Consider the following 23,244-nt stretch of genomic DNA (forward strand, 5'->3'; position numbering starts at 1 on the left):
GCTTTTTTTAAAATAATTGAATTTTTATATAATTTCAGACTTAAGTTATAATAGTACAAAGAATTCCTGGATACCCTTCACTCACATTTGCCAAATGCAAACACTTACTTCATTTGCTTTCTTTCTCATTAATTTTTCCTGAATCATTTAAAGTAATCCCTCCAAATATTTCAGTATCATCCTCCCCCACCCCATGCCAAGAACAAGGAATTTTCTTACATAACCATAGTGCGATGATCAAAGTCATTAAATTAATAATGACACAATACTGACATTTAATCAGTGGTCCGTGTTGAAATTTATCAGTTTGTCCCAACTATAAAGCCTTTTATAGAAAAAATAAATCTAGGATTATGCATTGCACTGGGTTCTCATATCTCTTTAAACTTCTTTCATCTGGACCAGTTCTTAAGTTTTTACATTTTATACAAAATTTTGTAGGGTCCAAGCCAGTTATTCCTCAATTTGGTTTGTTTGGTATTTTCTCATGATTAGATTTAGGTAAACCCTTTCAGCAGGACTAGAAATGATACCAAATTCCCAGAAGTAATACCAAATTCTCAGTGCTTTTGTAGTGGGAGGCTCATGTTGATTAGTCCTGATGTCCCTAAGGTTCCTTGGGTTATTAGTTGGTTTTCGGTTTTAAGGAATTAGAGGATTTATTCCTTTATAATCTTTTTGCTTGATTTTTCCTGACAGTGAAATTCAGCCTTGTGATTTACAGTTCCATGAATTTCAAAAGACGTAGATTCACGCAGTTACCACCACAACCAAAATACAGAACAGTTTTATCATTTCCCCTAATACTCCCTTTGCTACCCTTTTGTTTTCAAGCCTTTTCCTCATCCTTAACCACCCACCCCATAACTTCTGAGATGCTCTCTGATCTTGTGGTTTGTTTTTTCCAAAATATGTAAATGAATTCATATAGTATATGGTCTTTGAGTCTGTTCTCACGGTGTGGTGCACTTGAGAGTCATCCGAGGTGTTGTTATATATCAAGTTTGTTTCTTTTTGTTTTGATGATGGGATGTTCCAGAGCTATCCATTCCCCAGTTGCACATTTGAATGTCTGGGTTTTGATGATTAGGAGTAAAGCTGCTGTGAATATTTTGTACAAGTTTTCGTTTTACTTAGGTAAAAAAGTAGGGATAGGGTTGTTGGATCCTATAGTAAATATATATTTAACTTTATAAAAATTTGCCAAACTGGTTTTCTGAAGTGGTTTGTGCCATTTTACTTTTCTACCAGCAGTATATGGACATTTTAGTTACTCTGCATCCTCACCACTGTGTGATGTTGCCAGGTTTTTTAAAGCCATAATAATAGGTGGATGGTGGTGTCTACTTGTAGTTTTAATTTGTGTCTCACTAATGGTTAATTATGTTGAGCATCTTTTCATGTACTTATTTGTTACTCGTATATCTTCACTGGTGTAGAATGGCTTTCAAATCTTTTGTCTCTACTTGGAAATTGGTTTGTTATCTTATCGGTTGAATTTTTAATTTTTTTAAAAAGTGTTATTTGACAGAGAGAGTGAGAGAGAGTGAAAGTGAGTGTACAAGCCGGGGGAGCAGCAGAGGAAGGAGAAGCAGACTCCTTGCTCAGCAGAGAGCCTGACGGGGCTCGATTCCAGGACCCTGGGATCATGAGCCAAGCTGAAATCAGACGCCCAACCGACTGAACCACCCAGACACCCCTGAATTTTTAATTTTGATGCTCATGTTGTTCCAGATGCTCATGTTGTACCCCATCAATCTGGCTTCTGTGTCCTTTTGATAGGCTCTTACCTGATGTGGAAATGTTGGGGTTCAGGAGTGAACAGTCAAGAAAGAATTCTTGAGGTGTCTTCAGTGCAAACAGAGTGGTTTTACTAAAGCACGGGGACAGGATCGGTGGGCAGAAAGGGTTGTGCTGAGGTTGTGCAGAGTGACTGATTATATGTACACTTAAGTTGGGAGGTGGTTAGGGATAGCCTATGTCTCTAAGGAATTTTGGAAGCGAGGTTTCCAGGACCTTGAGGGGCTAGCTAGCTGCTGTTAGAGAAAGTGTAGTTTACTACTCTATAGTAAAACCTTAGTCATGAGACCCTTAAGATGTGTATCAGTGGGCCATATGCTTGGAGATTGTTTGGTGTGGGTAGAGATAAAAGAAGTTTCCAATTATATGATAAGGGGCACTTATAGGATCCTGGAGGTCAGGTTAATGTCAGGCCAAGATTGCCTTTTGCCCTTAGCAAAGTGTAAACATTGAGGCATTTGAGTTCCTAGAGGAAGGTCACTCTGCCTGTCTCAAGGATTTGTCAATGCTGTAAGTTGTAAGGGAGTTTAATTTTTTTCTTTTGCCTTGTTCTCCACATTATTTTATCCATGTATTTGATCTTGTTCGTGGATACTGATGTTTTAATGTAACTCTGGGCAAGTTTTGGGTTTCCCTTGTTCAGGCCCAACTCTGCACTTGGCTTTTTTTGCATGATACGGACCAATTTACCTAAAAATAGAGGAGCCTCAGTTGAGTCACCCTGTGAGTTAAGGAATCATGAAATGGAATCATAAAAAGCACAGATGTAGGCTATTCTTTCTGTTTATCAGTTCTGTCACATGTGGAAATAACTTGAGCAGTAGAATGGTAAGCCTTGATGAAGGCAAGAAGTCAGTCTCAATATCTCTTTGAAGTTCAAAGTAGTATGAGGAGAATGTTCAATTTTAGTTCTTTGACTTGACACATTTTGAAAGAACTGCTTTATTACTTAGGGAAGAGGTATGATTCATGATACCTTCTGGTAAAACAAGTTCTCTGTAATACTTAGAAGTTATTAGGTGTAGGATTGGCAGCCACTGTGTTTCTTCTAGAGCCGTGCAGCTTGTATTGTTATCTGATGGAGATTTTGTTTTCTTTTTTGGTGGAGTTAGCACTGCAGTGGTTCCTGTTACACATTTTTCTTGTGACACAGTTTCACATTAATCTGGCTTTTTATAATTTGCCTCATATCACAGTTGTGAAGTAATTTAAGATAATATATGTACTAGCATTAGTTTATGAAGTGCTGTACCAGTAATTCTGGGGAAGCTGTATTATATAGAAATAAAAGGATATTTTGGGGTTATTTTACCTGCACCTATGAGCTGTAGGACTTAAACTTTCTAATGTTACATTTCCTCACATTTTAAAAAGGAGTAATACTGTTCACTACACAGAGTATTGCTAAAATTCTTAGCATACGATTCATAGCAAATTTTAATTCAATAAATACTAGTGTCTGCTTTTAAAATTTATAATCACAGTTCTAGTGTTCACTGTTTAAACAAGTTGAATACTAGTTTATAAGTTTATACTTTTTAGACTAGCATAGAGCTTATCCTAGAAAATGTGTGTGGCCCAGAGAACTATTAAGGACAAAAACATAAATTATCCATATTTCCAATATAAGGAGATTATCACTGTTGAAGTTTTGGGTTTTTTTAAATAGACTTCATATTTTATAGTTTTAGATCTTCAGAAAAATTGAGAAGAAGGTGCAAAGTGTTTCCATATATGACACACCCAGCTTCTCCTTTTATTACTTAATGAGCCAATGTTGTTACATTATTATTAACTGAAGTCTAGTTTATTTAAATTTCTTTAGTTCACATTTAAGGTAGGTTTTCTTTTCCCCCCAAGATCCCATTCAGGATACTGTGTTACATTTAGTTGTCATGTTTCCTAGTCTCCTCTTGGCAATGGCAGTTTTTCTGATTTCTCTTGTTCTTGATGATCTTCACAGTTTTGAGGAGTGCTTGTAGAATATTTTGTAGGATACCCCACTATTGGAATTTTAATGTTTTTCTCATAGGAGTGGGGTTATGGGTTACTGGGAGGAAGACCACAGGCAAAGTGCTGTTTTCATGACATTGTATCAAGGCACATAATATCAACATGATTTATCACTGTTGATGTTGGCCTTCATCACCTGACTGAGGTAATATTTGTTAGGTTTCTCTACTGTAAAGTTACTCTTTCACTCCCTTTCCATAATGTACACTTTAGAAGGAAGTCATTATGCACAGACTATACCTAAGAGGTAGAGAGTCATACTGTCCCTCCTTGAGGGTGGGATATCTATATAAATTATTCGGTATTTTTCTTTATGGAAGATTTGTTTCTTTTCTCCATGTACTAATTTTTTCAGTCATATATTTATAACAATATGGATTCATGAATACTTCATATTTTGGGTGATTATCTAATGCTACTTTATTTTTGGATTGTTCTAACTTTGGCCATTGTTCTCATCTTCTGCCATCCATTTATTGTTGAATTCTAGTGTACAGAATTGTTAACCTATATCCTGTGAAAAACAACTTATGCTTGTGAACGGTTCCTTTTGCTTTAGTCTTGTAGACTGCACTCATTTCTAATTACGAGATCAGCACCTTCAGGATGATCAGATCGCCTTCAGTGACCTTGTTTCGTATATTTGTAACACAACTAGAATCTCTTGTCACAGTCTGCATTCAACCCCCTGACCTTAATGTTTTTTTAAATTTGCCTACATGAAGGTTCATTATTTGTACTATGAAGTTTTATGGGCTTTGACAAATTCATGTTTTGCATCCACCATTACAGTATCATACCGAATAGTTTTACTGTCCAAGAAATCCCCTATACTTCACCAGTTCATCCTGAACCCAAACCCTTGGCAACCATTGATCATTTTACCATCTCTTTAGTTTTGCCTTTTCCAGAGTGTCATATAATTGGAATTCTATAATATGTGTAGCCTTTCATACTGGCTTCTTTCACTTCACTTAGCAATATGCCTTTAATGTTCTTTTTGTGGCTTTTTACTGCTGAAGAATATCCCATGCTTTGTTTATCCACCAATTCATTGTTTATCCACCTGTTATTCGTTCATCTTGGTTAGTTCCAGCTTTTGGTGATTATGAATAAAGCTGCAGTGTACTTCCATGTGTAGGTTTTTGTGTGAACATAGATTTTAAAATCATTTGGATAATACCTAGGAGCATGATTGCTGGATCTTGTGGTAACCGTATGTTTGGTTTTGGAAGGGGCTGCCGGCTGTCTTTCATAGTGGCTGTACAATTCTTCATTCCCACCAACAGTGTATAAGAGTTCCTGTTTCTCTGCATCCTTATCAGTATTTGGTATTGTCAGTTTTGGGGATTTCAACTATTCTAATAGCTGGGTAGTGGTATCTCATTGTTACTTTTATTTATAGTTCCCTGATGATAAGTGTGGGGAACATCTTTTTATATGCTTATTTGCTATTTGTATATCTTATTTGATGACGTATCTATTCAGATCTTTGGCCCATTTTTAAACTGGGTTTCTTATTGCTGAGTTTTAAGAGTTCTTCGTATATTTTGGATACAAGTCCTTTTTATCCGCTATGTATCTCTTGCAAATATTTTCTGGTCTGTGGCTTGCCTTTAAAAATATATATGAAAATAATATATGTATATGAATTATTTATATGTAATACATGTGGAGGTGGGATTGTACTACCTGTATAGTTTTTTTTTTTACCTTCTTTTACTTCTTAGCATTATTTTTAAGTCTTTTCTAAGCCATTAAAAAGTCTTATAATGATGAACCAACACTCCAGTGGTAGATTTGCAGAAGTAGCCTTAATTCTATACTTTTCCTTGTGTTTCATTCCCTGTACCCTACAGCCTAGGACCAAATAATAAACATTTAAGACTTAGCAGGTCATATGGTCTCTGTCATAATTGCTTTGCTTTTGTGGCATGAATGAGCCACAGCCCATATGTAAATGAAAGGGGGAGGCTAAATTTTAATAAAACTTAAAAAAAATAATAGACAGTAGGCCAGATTATGCCTGAGGCCTGTAGTTAGTTGACCCCTGATGTAACTTTGTAGTGCCCTTTTACTCTTACTCTGGGCTTTGGTGATTAGAAGGAGGAAGAAATTCTGAGTTTAGGTCTCCAGACAGCTTGGGCCTCTATCATAGCTGTGAGAACTTGGCGGGGTTGAGTGTTGGAAGAAAAGATACGGATCACACAGACCAAGCAGCCCCAGTTGCTCTAGATGAAGCCAGCTAACCCTCAGACGTGTGAGTAAGCCTAAGATCAGCAGAGCCTTCGAGCCAATCCCCCAGCTGACTGCAGACATATGAGCAATAAACTTGAATACCATTTTGAGTTTGTGGTCATTGTACAGCATTGTTGGGGCATTAGACAATTGATAGACTGATATACCAATATCTTATCAGCTAAGATATTTCCTTGAGCATTTCCAGGTTGGTTTCCATCCCTCCTCCTGCCTGTAAGAAATCTATCCATTTTGCTCATTATTTTCTTAGGAAGGAAATAACTATGTCAAAGAGTATATAAGAATCTCAGGACATTACCAAAACCTTTCTAGATAGATAACTACCATGTGGCACAGTTTATGGGAGTGTCTCTTTTTATTTTATTTACTATTGATGTTTGACATGTTCTCTCTCTTCACTTAATGTTTTCTAGTTTAACTCAGGTGAGGCCCAGTCCACACTGATCCGTTTGTTGAACTTCTATAGCAGTTACTATCTGTCCTACTTTGTTAGTTTTTATATGCCTCCTGAGTTATTATTACTATTTTTATATGTTTTTGTCTTTCTAACTGGACTATACATTTCTTTAGGGTAGTGCAGGTATAGCACAATGCATAGGTCCTCAAATATGTAGTTAGTGGTACTATCTGATTTATGTGAATAGTTAGAAAAATGCACAGGGATTTTTGTTGGATATAGTTTAGTTTTAACTAATTCCTTACTAGTCTATCCATAAAATAAGAAACCAAGCAGATCTCAATGACATTAGAGAGATGGTAAGTGGGATTTGTAGGAAGAGTTGTTTGTGATGTTCAAAACCCCATTTTATTTATAGAAATAGAATTTGCATCTAACTCTAAACTTTAGGAAATTTTATGTGAGTGGTGCTAATAGTTAACCACAGAATTTTGATGTTACAGTGTTAACACAGACTGTTCAGTTTAACAGAGGAAATTGTTTTCTTTCTCCAAGATACTTTATTGTATATAATGGCAAAAATGGTATTTATAAATTATCAATGGACAGAGGACCTATATAGAGAAGCTATTCTCTAATCAGAAAGGAATTTATTGGGTGGTATTCCACAAGTATAAAATATATATTTTCTGTGTTTTCCTGTACCTCTGCATTTGGTTCAGAATAATGTTGAGGGGCTGACTACTTGAGAAAGGCCGAGGTAAATCAGTGTTCATCTGGATTCAAGAGTGACAGTGTAAACAATTGCCATAGAAGTCTCCATGGAATGTTACCAGGCAGATTTCTGGGATGGTAATAACTCTGAATGGTCTGGAATGTGGAATTCTGTCTTCAAAGAGGATCTTTAAAAAATTGTATTTTGATTGCAGAGTTCTGTTGTGGTATTTTGTCTCATTTTGTGAGAATAGATAATCTCTGATCCTAAGTAAATTTGTAAGATAGCAAAAAGTTTGTTTCGGGTGGTTCCTCCAATCTCTTATTCTGCCTTCCGTAGTCAAGCTTGCCCTTTCTTTCTTTTCATAGGAAATACTTTGATACTAAGGGATAAATAAAGCTATCGAGTAAAGTGTTACCCCTGACAGTATTTTCATTTTTGTCAGGGACCAAAGGCATAAGCAAAGGCATATTCAGATGGAGGGAATATTTGGGGAATTGGAAGTCTTCTGTGTGTTTGTTGGTCATAATTCTTAACTACTCCGTAGTAACATATTATAGCTTTATATTTGCTATATAATTATATTTATAATTGTTGGTCACAATTCTTAACTACTGTGTAGTAACATATTATAGCTTTATATTTGCCCTGTCTTCATGGTGGCAGAATGTATTTCTTTGCCCCTTCACTTTGGATTTGGCTGTGTGACTTGGTTTGGCAATGGGGTGTTAGCAGATATGGTAAGAGGGAAGGCTTAAAATGCTTTTGCTTATTTGCACTTGTTCTCTTGTCATTCTGTCATCACCGTGAGAAGAATATCCTTGGGTAGTATTCACTGCCCTCCCCAACTTGGCTCAGAATGCAACATTTAAAGTAGTGTCATCTAAATAGCTGATGAACCCATGGATGTGAGAATAAGTGATTATTGTTAAGCTGTTGAGTTTTGGTATGTGGCATTATTGTCAATAACTGATATTTTTTGCATCTTTAAAATCTGTCTCATTAAGCAGTTAATGGATAAACTTTTTCTTCTTATAGAAATAGGCAGCATCCTTTTTTCCTACTTGCTTAAGTTAAAGTTCAGGTGACAGTAGATGTACTCCTATAGATTCCCTTACAGCAGCCTGACTTTTATTCCTATTTTTGCTGTTACTCTGAGTAGGCATACAGATTATTTTGGTTTCATTCCGATATATTCTCCTTTCTGTATTATAGGTTCTAATGGTTTAACTAGTGCTTTAGAATGTGCCCTGGGCAGGTGGGGGGAGGTTAAGATGACTTACCTCCAATTTTTCCTGACTCTTATGTCACGCTGATCAGCTTTCTTTTTATTTAAATATTTGGTTTTCTTGTAAGATTTTGTTAGAAGTATTTTTTAGAAAATTAAATACTGTTGCTATAAACATACTTGTACATTTGTACCATGGAATGTTATTCATCAATATAAAAGAATGAACTGTTGATAGAACAACCTGGATGGATCTCAAGGGAATTATGCTGAGTGAAAAAAACTAGTCTTAAAAGGTTACATACTGTATGGTTCTGTTTAAATAACATTTTGGAAACAAAAACTTAAAGAGATTAAGAACAGCTTAGTGATGGCCAGGGTTTAGGGATAGGGTATACATGGAGATTGGGTGTGACTGTAACAGGGTAGCCTAAGGGAGCTTCTTGGTGATGAAACATTTCTTTCTTTTTTTTTCTTTTTTTTTTTTTAACTTTTTAGAAGATTTTATTTATTTGAGAGAGAGAAAGAGCATGACCCAGGGGAGGGGCAAAGGGAGAGGGAGAGGGGATCTCAAACACCACACTGAGCGCAGAGCCTGACTTGGGGCTCAGTCTCATGATGCTGAAATCATTACCTGAGCTGAAATCGAGTCTGACACTTAACCAACTGAGCCACCCAGATGCCGGTGATGAACTAGTTCTTGATTACGATGATGATCATATGAAACTATCCAGGTGATAAAATTGTACAGACATGTGAATGCATGTGTGTGCACGTGCGCACACACACACACACACACACACACACGCAAATGCTTATAAAACTTATAAAATCTGAATAAGAAGTTCTGTGGGTTGTGTCAGTATCCATTTCTTGGTTTTGATCCTATACTGTAATTATGTAAGATTAAATGTGGTAGGAGGCTGGATGAAAAATGCACAGAATCTCCCTGTACTTTTTTTGTTTTGTTTTGTTTTTTTTGCTACTTCATGTGAGTATATAATTATTTCAGAATTAAAAATTAAGGATCAAAAGCAGTGCCATTTATCAGTTAACATTAGAGGAGAAAGAGTTCTTTGCTGTTATCAAATGATTTATTTGAAAGAAATGAGTGAATATTGACATAGTATATTGCGCAAATTTATGCATCTTTGATAATCTGAGATGTTCCTTGGAGAAAAGTAAAAGTTACTAAAGTGTGTGTGTGTGTGTGTTCAGTTCAATCTAATGAAATTCATTTAGAAGAGTCTCACAAAAGAGCCCATTTATTCTTTTAATGTTGTTATTGCTGATATGAGCAAAAGGAAAGAGGATATAAAATAGGGAAAAGAGAAGAGAGGGTCCTCAATTTATGGGAGGCTATTATTAGGGAGAAGGCAACTAACAGAGAACTAATAAATTTCAGTTTTGGTAATCTAAAGGAACTTCTGTGTCAGGAAATTACAAGCACTTTCTAATAGTGCTTGTAGTGCAGAACTATGAATGTAGTGCAGAACTATGAATGTGCTCACATTCACAGTAACATTTTCTTTTGCTGTCAGGTATTTGGGAATAAACTGAAGCTTGTAGTAGTTGGGTGGAGTCTTAACTGGTTTGAAGAATAAAATCATCTCCTAGCCCCTGGCTTTGGACTCTAACCTTAAGTGATGATAACATCATCCTATAAGTCCTATACGTTCCCCATTGTCTGTGGTTTTAGAATTTCCAGTGCAAGCAAGAATACTAGAAATGTTTTTTTTTTTTTTTTAATTTTATTTATTTATTTATTTATTTATTTTTAAAGATAATATTGGAGGTACCTGGGTGGGTCAGTCATTGATCGTCTGCCTTCAGGTCATGATCCTGGAGTCCTGGGATCAGGCCCCAGGTCAGGCTCCCTACTCAGTGGGAAGCCTGCTTCTCCCATTCCCACTCTCTCTTTTGTGTTCCCTCTCTCACTGTCTCTCTGTCAAATAAATAAAATCTTTTAAAAAAATTTTTTTGAAGATTGTGATACAACTTGTCTTAGTCCTTCTTTTAATTGTTTTTTTAGAAGATTTATTTATTAAAGAGTGTGTGCTCAGTGGGGTGAGGGGTGTGTGCAGAGGGAGAGTCCCAAGCAGACTCACCACTGAGTGTAGAGCCCTATACAGGGCTTCATCTCTCATCCCTGAGATCATGACCTGAGCCCAAACCAAAAGTTGGATGCTTAACTGACTGAGCCACCCAGGCTCTTTTAATTATTAAAAAAAAAAAAAAAAATGCAAACAGTTTGAATCAAAACAATCTAACATGGGTTGCAGGTTCATTACTGTCTGCCTGATCTGGCACTTGCCGCCGAATCAACCATGAAAGGTTGAGCATTCAATCTGTAGTATGACATATGGAACCATATTCAGTTTTTCTCCAAGCGTATGAATGGATCTATCAAGAAGGAAGGGAGGTCAGTTATGTCCTTTATTGTGTGACTTTTTATTATACTTTTTTCTCCCTAAGGCATGAGGATACAAAATAAATGTTTACTTATAAGGCCCACAGGCATCATTGAACTATGTTTACCAGTCTCCTTTCTTTCTTTCATGTGGCATCATGTGGAAATCCAGTTTCACTCTACTTAGATGTGTGTGAAAGGAAGTATAGAATATAGTTAAGTATATAGGCTCGGGAGCTAGAAATCCTAGGTTCATATTCCAACTGTGGCTTTCAGACAAGTAGGTACATTCTCTGATGCAGTCTTACTTGTAAAATGGGAACTCAGCTGTTTAAAACTGTCGAGTCCTATTATGAGGTCGGTAGAAAAGCAGTATTTTTTCAGATGGTTTGTAGTGTGTACTGACATGAAGGGGCCAGAAGGGCAAAAAGGAAGACAAGTGGGCCTGGAGTAACAAAAAGGAAGATGAGAAGCAAGAAGCTGCAGATGCTGAAGCCCTTTGTGTTGACCTGTTGCTGTACTTAAGGCAGGCCTGGATCTACTGAAGAAGTGTCACTTAACCAAAGGGGGCTGCCTCTGCCCCAGCTGCTCGACTGGAATCACGCCATTGTTGTAGCAGCACGTGTGCCTGCCAGCAACTGTCACACGTTGGGAGCCCGAGCCTTTCTTTTTCTTCAGTTTCCTCAGTTCCCTTCACTGTCTAACAGGAAGCCACCTGGCAAGAGAGCTTAGAAATACAGTTTGACATCTCCCAGCCCCAAGATGTTCAGAATAGCATACAGAGGGATAGGTAAAGTGAATTTATAATCAATAACTGGCTATCTCTAGGAAGAACTCGGAGGCTTGAGCACTGCCATGGAGGGATGCGTTCGTTTTACTCCTGTCTTTTGGGCTTTGTTTTTAACGCCTTTAGAATCACAGAATTGAGTTGATTATGCTCATTTTGTGGCCTTTTCATTTTGGTCCATGGAAATCATTATGCCTATTTTTTTTCTCCCTTCGTCGCCCTTGTCATATATGTCTACCTTCTATACTTACATGTAGCTACACTGAAATTCTTGAGAGATACATAATGTTATTCATGGGTTAAATTTAAATAAAGGCTGTTGTACATTATTACACTCAGTCTATGTTTTTAAAGTGGATCCATGTTGCTGCATATAAATTTGGTTCACTATTTTCTCATTGCATAGTATTTTTCCATATGCTTATATCATATTTTCTCTTCTCATCTGTTTTCCTGTTGATGGGTATCTAAGTTGCCCACAACTATCTTTCACACAATACTGCAATAATGAATAGTTTCATCCCTGTTTTATTATTGATCTTTTGGAAATTTCTGGGATATATACCCAGTGTGGTAGGCAGCCTCTAAAATGGTTCCCAATGGTTCTTACCTTCCCATAGTCATGTCTTTGTTTAAATTCCTCCCCTTTAATATGGGCTGGACCAAGTGATTCTTTTGTAATGAATAAAGTAGGGCAGATGTGATGAAATGTGACTTCTGAATAGTTTACCAAAGATCTATGATTTTGTTTTGCTTGCCATTCCTCATTCTTCTTTGGGGAAACAAGCTGCCATGTTGTGAACTGCCCTATGGAGAGGTCTGTGTGGTAGGGAACTTATATCTCTAACAGCTATGTGAGTAAACTTGGAAGCAGATACTTCCCCACTTACCCTTGAGATAATCATAGCTCAGGTGACCCTTGACTGCAGCCTTTTGAGAAACCTGAACTTAGCCTAACCAAACCACATCTGGATTCCTCCCTCACAGAAACTTTGAGATAATAAATGTTTGTGATTTTAAGCCTCTAAATCTTGGTTGGGGTAATTTGTTACACAGTGATAAGTAACTAATACATCCAGGAACAAAATTGTAGCATTATAAGATATAGGCATACTTAACTAAGTACTGCCAGATTTCCTACAGAAATACTTGAGAGCTCATTTCCTCCTATGTTCATTAGCACTTGCTAATATCCTTTATATTTTGCCAACCTGATAGGTGTAAAGTGATATCTCATTTTAACTTCACTCATTTGTTGTATACTGAGTATCCTTTCATTTTACTTTTTAGCCAGTGCTTATTCATATTCTTTCCTCTTCTTTCTTTGGTTTTTCTGTCTTGTGTCGATTCGAAGAAATGTCTTGTGTAAATAGCCCTTGTTGGTTTCAGACATTACAAATTTCTTCACTTATTTTATTACTTGTTAAATTTGCAAATAATGTCCTTCATTAAACAGAAATATTTAACTCTGATGTAGTTATGATCATAATTTATTTCTCCTTAAGTTTTGTGCTTCTCTGGTTGTTTTAAGTAGGACCATTGATATCCATAATTTAGATTTTTTCAGTAAGTCTTTCTTCTAAAAACTTTTGGATGAATTGAAGTGCGTTTAAACCTATGGGAAAAAAACCTGTTCTTTTGTTGCCCATTTCATTGGGATTTCTTTACAACACCACTGTCAAGTACTTACTTTAGATATAATGTAGTAACTGAAGCCATTTACAAATCAAAGATGAGGTGTGGCCATGTAGTAAGTTGATAGGTTTATAGGTAAACCTAGAAGTGAATTGATACATTGGTCCCCAAGTTACAGAAACTATAAGATAAACTGTATTGCAAAATAATGAAAAATGTTTTTCTGCTTGCTTTATAAAAAATGTCCACCAGATGGCACCAGTGCACACTAGGTATTTATAAAATGCGATGTACTATTCTCATGCTTCTCTTAAAATCTTAAAAAAATGTATTGACCGTGTAATTAAGGAGATAATTCTGCCTCCCTACTAATTAGTCTTCAAGAAACTTTTTCTGAGTCTCTAGGTTGGGTGAGGTGTTTTCCTCTAGGGCTCTGTAGCTAATAGCATTCACGTGATTGCACTGTAATTATTTACTGGAGTCTATTTCTTCCACTTTATTTACTTATTTTTAAAGATTTTATTTATTCATTTGAGCAAGAGAGAGAGAGAGCACGAGCAGGAGGAAGGGGCAGAGGTAAAGGGTGAAGCAGACTCCCCGCTGAGCAGGGAGCCCCACAACCTAGGCCTCGATCCTAGGACCCTGAGTTCATGACCTGATTCGAAGGCAGATGCTTAACTGACTAAGCCACACAGGCACCCCTATTTCTTCCACTTAAGTAGAGATTGGGATATTTTTAGCCTCACTAGGACCTTAATAGGCTGTCATTTTTTCTAGTAGTTTTTAGGTTATGAGTTAAAGCCAGGTTTGGAAGAAGTAAAATCTAAAGTGTAGGTTTTACAATTTAAATGTATCTTTCAATGCTTATAAAATCTGTAGGTTTGGAGAAATGAAATAAATATTTCATTGTTTTATTTTTATATATTAAATTAATACTGAAAAGAATAGTTACCATTATCTGCCTCATTCACGGGACTGATCCCATTTACTTTCGGGAAATGAACATAAGAGAACATAAGAGAAATCTATAGGCCTTGAAAAATAAATTTATGGATTAGTATGTCTGAGGGCCATAAAAGTGACTTCTAAGCAGCAGTCTGGACTCCAGATCAAACTTTCATAGCATTTATCTTGAATGGCACTAATGGAACTCAGTCTCTGTGTCTGTGATGTCCTAAAAAAAAGTTTCTATGAGTTCCTTCTTTCTTGTGTTTGGAGAAATGATACTTTCTGTGTTATTGATGGATTTGAGACAGAGCAGGGTCTAGAGTCTGGTCGCCTCAATCCTAACTGCAAAACCCAGCTTCCACAATAGCAGAAACACTATGCCCCTTTGAGTAGCATGTCTTATAGGAATGTGGAAGCAATATACTTACAAAAGGGGGAGACTTGACTAGGAAAACTGGTGAAGACCAAACCTGTTTGTCCCAAGGTGGACCACCCTAGTGCTGATCTTTCACCAACTTTTTCCTTCACTATAGTACTAAAAATCACACCCAAGAGTAGAGATTTAACATGCTAATGAGACCTGAGATGCATGATGCATGAGGAAGCATGTGCTGTCCACTGCGCCAGAGCACCCAACTTTTGTGTCTCTCCCCATCCCTTTGTGCTTAGCTGGCACTCCTTTTCTGTCTTAGTCTCTAAAAACTTTCCCTGGCCTTTGTTTGGGGAGTCAACCTGAAGGACTCTTTCCTTTGTGCTATCTCCCTTGTGCTTGAGCATAAACCCCAATAAAAGTCTTGCCTGAAATTCCTGCTTGATCTCAGTCAATGTTGATTGCTTGGAGAGCCCGAGGATCCGAGATGGTAACGCATTGAGAGGTCCATCCAAGCATCAGACTTTCCTGGAAAACATAACTCCAGAACCTTCTTATTGCTGTTCACCTGTGGCAAGTTGCTTAGTATGCTTTCTCTATTAAATCTTCTTTTTTAAAAAAATGATCAATACCAATATTTCCCGAAATGTGATTAGTGAAACCATAGTCTTCTTAGAAGCTGTTTGGGAAAGAAAAATGTTCTGTTGTAAAGTGTTCTAATATTTTCCTCTTCATAGGTTACATTGTCGTGTTAAAGACTCCTGAAGCCTTATACCAGTGATTCTCAGTGGAGTGGTACTGTTGTCCCCTAGGGAATGTTTTATAAATTATAAATTTGTGGGAGTGTTTTATTGTCATACTGATTGGCCTAGAGATTATGGACACTAGCTAGCCTGCAGTTCACAGACAGTCCCACAAAAGAGTTGCCTTTGGCCTTCCGACTTACTCTTGCCCTTATGGTCATGTAGCTGAAAAATCTGCTTATAATTAGGCTTAGGACCTAATGCTGTTTTACATATGAATACAAAGTAATTGTGATTTTATAATAGACACTGAATGTCTTAGGAGTACAAAGACCATGTAAATCAAGGGAGGATTGTATTTCATTTGGAGCTTTGCCAAGAATTAATTTACTGTCAGAAAAGCACATCATGAGCAAACACCAATGGTCGTATTGAGTCACTGATACAGCACAATTTTGTAGCCTTGTTGGAGCTGTCCTATTCATGATTCTCTATACAAGTGTCTCACTGCTTATGTCTTTTGATTTAGTTATTCCCAAGCATTTATGTACTAAAATATATTTTATTGGTGGTGTTCCTTTTGGAAATTGTTTATGTAAGGATATGTTTGTGAATTTTGTTTCAGAGTAGTATGGGAGGGGTTACGAAGATAATTTGTTTGCAACAAAGGCACATTGGATCTAATAGGGTTAGGGATCACTATCCTAAGTAGAGAAACCTGTGGAGGATTTTCTTAACCAGCATTTGCTAAATTAATTTGATAATAGAACCTTTTTGGTGCATAACATCTGTTAATGTTAGGGAAAGCTATACTAATGCAAACCCTGTCATTAATGTAAATTTTTATAGTACTTTATATTTTCCAAAATGCTTTCACATGCCTTATTGCATCTTATTTTCACATTTTATGAGGTATATAGCATAGGCCTTCTCATTCTGTAGCTGAAATAGATGAGGAGAATTCAGGTGATGACTCACCCGAGGACACTCAAAGGTGGGTGACAGAGCCACAGACGAGAGGCCAGAGTTCCTGAGTCATGCCCTTTTTTTCTGCATCTTGTGGCTCTAAAAATGTGCCAGTTCTAGCTTCTCTCCATTCCTCCATGCTTTCGTAGCCAAGGAGGAGGCAGGGAAGAGATGGCACTGCATCAGAGCCGCCCTGGGGCAGGTGAGGCATTCCACACTAAGCGGGGTGGTGGGGGGGACTGTCCGGTCTGAAGCCCACCAGCTTAGTTCCTGATGCCTACTTCTTGGCTGTTTGCCTTTCAAGTTCATCACCTTTCTTGTATCTCTAGATCAAAAGGGTGATGAGAGGAAAGGAGAGAGAGTGAAACTCCAGCTCCCTGGTGAAAGCTAGCAGATGGAATGTGGAACTTGTGATTCAGCATTCCTTTGTATTTGTTTTCTCACTTTCTTCTGTACTTCCTGGGGCTTCTGGTTGGTATTTGCATAACCAACGCTAGTTGAGATCACAGGCCCATAGGATGTCTATTCTTTTTTTTTTTTTTTTTTTAAGATTTCATTTATTTATTTGACAGACAGATCACAAGTAGGCAGAGAGGCAAGCAGAGACAAAGGGAGGAAGCAGGCTCTCCGCAGAGCAGAGAGCCCGATGCGGGGCTTGATCCCAGGACCCTGGGATCATGACCTGAGCCGAAGGCAGAGGCTTTAACCCACTGAGCCACCCAGGCGCCCCCATAGGATGTCTATTCTTAAGACGAAATAAAGCGAACAGCTTCCACTGCGTGTCAGACGTCATTCTAGGTACCTCACATAAATTAATTCTTGTAAACCTTACAAAAAGTTTATGAGGTGGGTAATGGTATTATCTCCATTCAGATGAGGAAACTGAGGTGAAAGAGGGTTAAATCACTTAATTTGAGATTGTACAGCTAGCTGGTAAGGGGTGAAAAAGTTTTCAGTACTCCACCCAAGTCATTGAGCTAGTAAATGGCAGAACGGACATGGGAATCTGCGCAGTCCCAGAGGAAAGCTTATGGATTACAAAGAGGAATGGACTGAGGTGTAATCAGAACACGACAGTTAGAGTCTTGTGGTTTTCCTTTAGGATGAGGGTTGCAAGGGGCACCTGGCTGCTCAGCTGGTAGAGCATATGACTCTTGAACTTGGGGTCATGAGTTCAAGCCCCATTGGGAATAGAGTTTACTTAAAAACAAAAGTAATAAATACATAAATAGGATGAGTGTTGTGAGAACTTTTATTGAAAACATAATCAAGTTTGAGCTTTGTTTTTATTTTATTTTTAAGATTTTGTTTATTTGAAAGAGAGAGAGAGAGCACGAGAAGGAGGGTGAAGGGCAGAGGGAGCAGCAGGCTCCCCACCAAGCACGGAGCCTGATGCGAGGGCTTGATCCTAGAACTCTGGGATCATGACCTGAGCCAAAGGCAGATGCTTAACTGACTGAGCCACCCAGGTGCCCCGAGCTTTGTTTTTAAATCTAAGAGTGTCACGGTATAAGAGGTCTTACACGAAACGTCCTACTTCTAAGTCTCTCTCTCTCTCTCTTTTTTTTTTTTAAGATGTTATTTATTTATTTATTTGACAGAGAGAGAGAGGGAACACAGGCCAGGGGAGAGGAAGAGAGAGAAGCAGGCTTTCTGCTAAGCAGGGAGCCCGATGTGGGGCTCGATCCTAGGACCCTGGGATCATGACCTGAACTGAAGGCAGACACCAAATGACTGAGCCATCCAGACACCCCCTAAATCTCTTTATTTAGATGTCACAGTCTGTTAAATTCTGTCCATTAACATATCAAAGCTTTGAGTTTTCTTTGGGTTCAACTGTTACATATATTCTTAAAAGACTAATGTATTAAAGTGAGTGACAGACGAGACTTAAGTTATTTTGAGCAAAACTAACAGAGTGAGACTAGAGCCTCCAGGCCAGCTAATGTCTTTCTTTCCTTCCCTATTCCTTTCCTCTGCTCTTCTTCGGCGTTGCTATGGCTGCACTCCAAATAATACCAGCAGCAAGGTCCATGAGAAATAGATTTAAAAAGAGGAGTAGGACATTTTTATTTGATGCTTGCTGCCAAGTTTCATTCAGCTGTTTTGGTGGGTTTCCCATTTATCCCTCTGTGTAAGATTATTACCCATTCACCATGTGGGCCAATGCTTCTTTTCAAGCTTGTGCTAATTGATTACTGAGACCTGAGCTGGAACTCAGGCAAGACAAAGCTGCAAGTGGAACCCCAGGTGGGGAAGGGGGCCCATATTCTGTCTTCAGATGATGGTGAGCATGCTGGTGACCAGAAGTGAGGTGTGTCGTGGACGGGACCAGCCCCCCAAACACTGGAGACCAGTGGGCATGCGCTGAGGAAGTGCCTGCTTGTTCAGAGTTGGGCACTGGGCACTTTCCATAGAATAGGGAACAGTTAAAGACTTCGCTGGCATCCTTCCTGATTCCTGAATTCAGATTTTAAAATAATTTTAAATTTAAATTAAAATAATTTTAAAATAATTCAGATTTTAAAAGTCTGAATTGTGATGAATTGTTCCTCAGAACTCCCTAAACAAGCATGCCTTATCTACCCTTAACATACACTTACCCAAATTGTGATTTCAGACAAGGCTGATTTAAAGATCAATTGTTTTACATTCCTCTTACCACATACAAAAGGGAACACACAGAATAAAGGTATTGTTTCAGACGATACCACAAAACATTTTTATAAAGTATGTAGAAGGTATTAAGAAATTAGGTGTTTTGAATGCTGAGCATAGGAATTTGTCACCAGAGAAATGTCAGAGGGAAAGCAACTCACAGATGATATCTGGAAATAGCTGAGTAAAATGAGTGGATGACAGTGCTTTTCCTGGTGACCACAGAGCCAGGATTGAGAAACCACGGAATTGGGAATTCTTGGGCTTGACTCCTGATTTGCTGTGAAACAGTGGGAAGTCCAGATAGCCTCTTCTCCATTAGTGTCTTACTCGCCCACCTTACCAGGGATAATGAGCATTATATACAACGATGAATGGGAAAGTATCTTGAAAACTGAAACTTACGTACAATTAAAGAGGCTGTTGTTACTTCTTAATTCTAGTTCGTAGTAGAGATAATTTAAATGAGCCTTGTTTTTCCCTGGCAAATGGATTCTTTCCTCTATTATGATAATACTATTGATAATATTTGTTTATTTATTTTGAAGATTTTATTTTTTTAAGTAACTTCTATACTCAACATGGGGCTTGAACTCACAACCCCAAAATCAAGAGTTGTACGCTCCAACTGACTCAGCCAGGCACCCCCCAACTTTTCCTTTTTTAAAAGATTTTATCCTTTTAAGCAGATAATACTTCTTTAATTAACAAAAACGTGATTTGTCCATAGGCAGACAGTAAGTAGCAATGCTGCTGCTGGAGCCCTGTTGAAGTTTGGGGAGATACCCAAGTATCCTGATACATAGCTTGAGGTGCTTTCCTAGGGTCTCCAGGTCATCTGCATTCAGTGCTGCTTGGGGTCTCCCTTCCTTTTAATTATGTATAACTCACTTCTTGCTCTGTGGAGTTGGTATTTTTTAGTCCAGAGAGAGAACCTTCTGGCTTTAATATATCCCCATCACATTCTTATTGGTCGTAGACTTTTTCTTCCCATATGGGAATCGGTATCTGGGTCCCAGCCTATATCCTGTTGATTGAGTAAGTGCTGTAGGTAAGAGGGTATCCCTTAGTTTATGTCTACATCCATATGTGCAGACCAGCCTGGGGCTCTATTCTCTGGTGGTCTCCAGTGCTGAGGAAGTGCTACAGGAGATCCCTTCCTGGAATGACAACCAGCTAGCCATGCTCTAAAGCCTCAGATGGTTCCAGGTACTCCCTGACTTGTCCTCATCTGACTTAGATCCCCAAGGCCTGTTCACAATAGCCCAGAAACCCCTGAGAGAGCCTTAGAACTGATGTGTGTCCTGAGACATTTTCCAGGCTGAGCTGAGTGCATGATTAGTCAGCCTTGGGGGAGAGTTGCAATTGTCATAAACCTTGTTCTCCCCAGGGTTCTGATAGGACATCTCAAGTGTATCATGGACTCTGTGATAGAGACTGCTGTCAGCAGTTAGCTCTGCCTGCCAGAGGGGCACTAGCCGCCCTGAACCTCACTCTGCTGTCGGGCTGTGGCTGTTGCTCATAGAGTCCTAATGTGGTCAGTTTCATTCTCGTCATTATAAGTTCCCTTGAAATACTGCTTCATATTTCAAGGCCCAGCTCAAATGTCACTTTTTTTTTTTCCAGCAGCCTCCCAATTGAGAATAAATTACTATACATACATATACATATTATACTGCACAGTGCCATCTGTGTGCCTATAGTATTTTATCCATACCTCTAGTGAAACTCTTATCACAGCATCAAAATGGGTGTGCCTTTGTGCTTAATGGGAGCTGTAAACTTCTGGAGAGGAAAGACCACATGGAACTCATTTGATCTATATTTATATTTGCAGGGCCTCTCATCATGATTAGAATGTATATGTTTATTGACTTAAATTCTTTTAAAGGACAATGAGATGGTGATCAAAGATAGTACCACTCTTTTCCTGATTATTTCAACAGATTTATCAGGAACCTACTGACATGTTGGACATTGGCATGTGGTGAAGAAGCAGTTATGAATAAGACACATGGAGCTTTTGTACTCTTGTAGTCTTCTCTGTTTTCATGCCTTGTTGCCCCGGTGGTGGTGAGCTCAGCCCCACTGTTCCTTCTCAGTCAACCAGGATGTGGCAAGGTGCTGCTGATGCTGGTGGTAGGAGCAGCCGACAGCAAGCAGAATTGTACCCTCTCCTTCTGACTGTGTTCATGATATTTGTAGCATGTCCAACTGTCATCTGCTCTTTCTAGCTCTCCCCATGGGAACTCTATATGAGCTCAGTAGCAGTGGAGAATGACAGATTGGGTCTTAGGAGCCTAGGCTTGACATCCTAGAGCAAATACTCAGGATGAATGGAGCCAGAGAATAAGGAGGGGATCAAATCCGAGAAGCCAAGTCCATTTCAAATCCAAAGGGCTAGCATGGGTTAAAAAACAGGGGACAAAGTTCAAAGTTTAAAAGAGATACTTGAAAGGGATGAAGCAGAAAGTTGAAGAAATGGAGCTGGAGGCTAAGAGTTAGGTAGTTGATGGATCCAAGAGTTTTGTGGTAAAGAGAGCTGGGATGGCTATGGTTTTCTGTTCTCGAATTGCTCAGCTTGCTGAGATATACGGCTACTCTGTTTGGGGAGTGATGTCAGCTTTATGGCTGAATAAGATCCCTCTCGTTTGTGTCTCTCTCCCAACAACAGTTTAGCCTCCCATCAGAGTGCCTTTGTAGGAGCTCTGGGACCCAGTACCATATGCCACAGGATCTGGGAACAGTCTTACCCATCCATGCACAGGTAATAGGCATATGGACGTTTGTCCCAGCTGTGGACTCTGCAGTGGCCTGTGAACTGGCTCTAGCCCCTTTTGGCTGCAGTCCAGGAGCCCCTGAAAAACACGGTCTTTGATGATCATCCACAAACAAAAGGGCCAAGTTTCCAGGGGAGAAGTTCCAGCATGCCATTGAAACAAACAAACAAGATATGAGTTTGTAAGCATTGGAAGGGGTAAGAAGAACAGTTTGACTTTACCTGTATCAATCCTACTCCAAGGTAACCGAGCTTGGGGCCAAGAGATGTTCTTGGCCTGTGATCTCTCCTCTAGAGGAGAAGAAATGTGTGAGGAAGCATCTGGTTTCCCCAGTTGTGTGGGACCCTGCCAGAGAGGCTCCTTTCTCTCTCACCCCATCCAGAGTACTAAGTCTTGAGCTCCATGACTTGGGCAGTGGGAGCAGGAAAAAGCTGGGAGGGCAGCAAATTGAACTCCTGGAGGGCGTTAAAGGAACATGAATGCTAGTGGATCCTTTCAGTTGGCCCATAGGCACCCCCAGTACTCTGCATGCCTCACTACCCCCCACTGTGAGTGCATTTCTTAGCATAAACCTTCCAGGCCTAGAGTGAGCAGGATGATAGATTCAAAATGCTGAAAGGAGAAACCTGTCAATCAAGAATATTGTATCTGACAAAGTTACCCTTCAGAAAAGAAGAAGCGATAGAGACTTTAACAGACAAAAGCTGAAGGAACTCATTACCACTAGACCTACCTTATAAGAAATGCTGAAAGGAGTTCTTCCAGCTGAAGCCAAAGGATGCTGATTAGTAATATGAAAATAGACAACACAGTGGTAAACTAAGTATACAGTCAAATTCAGACTACTAATACTGTAGAATGGTGGTGTGTTAACCACTTTAAGGTCCGAGGACAAGAGAACTAAAAATAACTATGGCCACTATAATTTGTTAATGAATATGCAATATAGAAAGGTAAATTATAACATCAAAAACAAGAGGGGAGAGGTAAAAGGGTGAAACTTTTGTATGCAATTGAAGTTGCTATCAGCTTAAAATGGACTGTTTTAGTTACAAGATATTTTATGTAAGCCTCATGGTAACCACAAAGCAAAAACCTGTAGTTGATTCACAAAAGATAAAGAGGGGGGAATCAGCAGAGTACCACGGAAAGTCGATTCACAAAGGTAGGCAGAAAGAAAGAAGAAAGGAACATTGGAACTATAAAACAGCTAGAAAGCAATAAACAAGGTGGCACTAGTAAGTTCTTTCCTACCAATAGTTACTCTAAATGTAAATAGATTGAATTCACTAATCAAAAGATAGAGAGTGACTGAGTGGGTAAAAAGACAAGATCCAACAGTATTCTACCTACAAGAGACTCACTTAAGCTTTAAGGACACACATAGGCTCAAAGTGAAGAGACGGAAGAAGATACTTAATGCCAGTGGAAACCAAAAGAGAATAGGAGTAGCTATACTTATATCAGACAAAATAGACTGTAAGCTGTAAATGATAACAAGAGACAAAAAGGTCATTATGTAATTATAAAGGGGT

The sequence above is a fragment of the Martes martes genome, assembly GCF_963455335.1.
Source record: "Martes martes genome assembly, chromosome: 1".
Classification (NCBI taxonomy): domain Eukaryota; kingdom Metazoa; phylum Chordata; class Mammalia; order Carnivora; family Mustelidae; genus Martes; species Martes martes.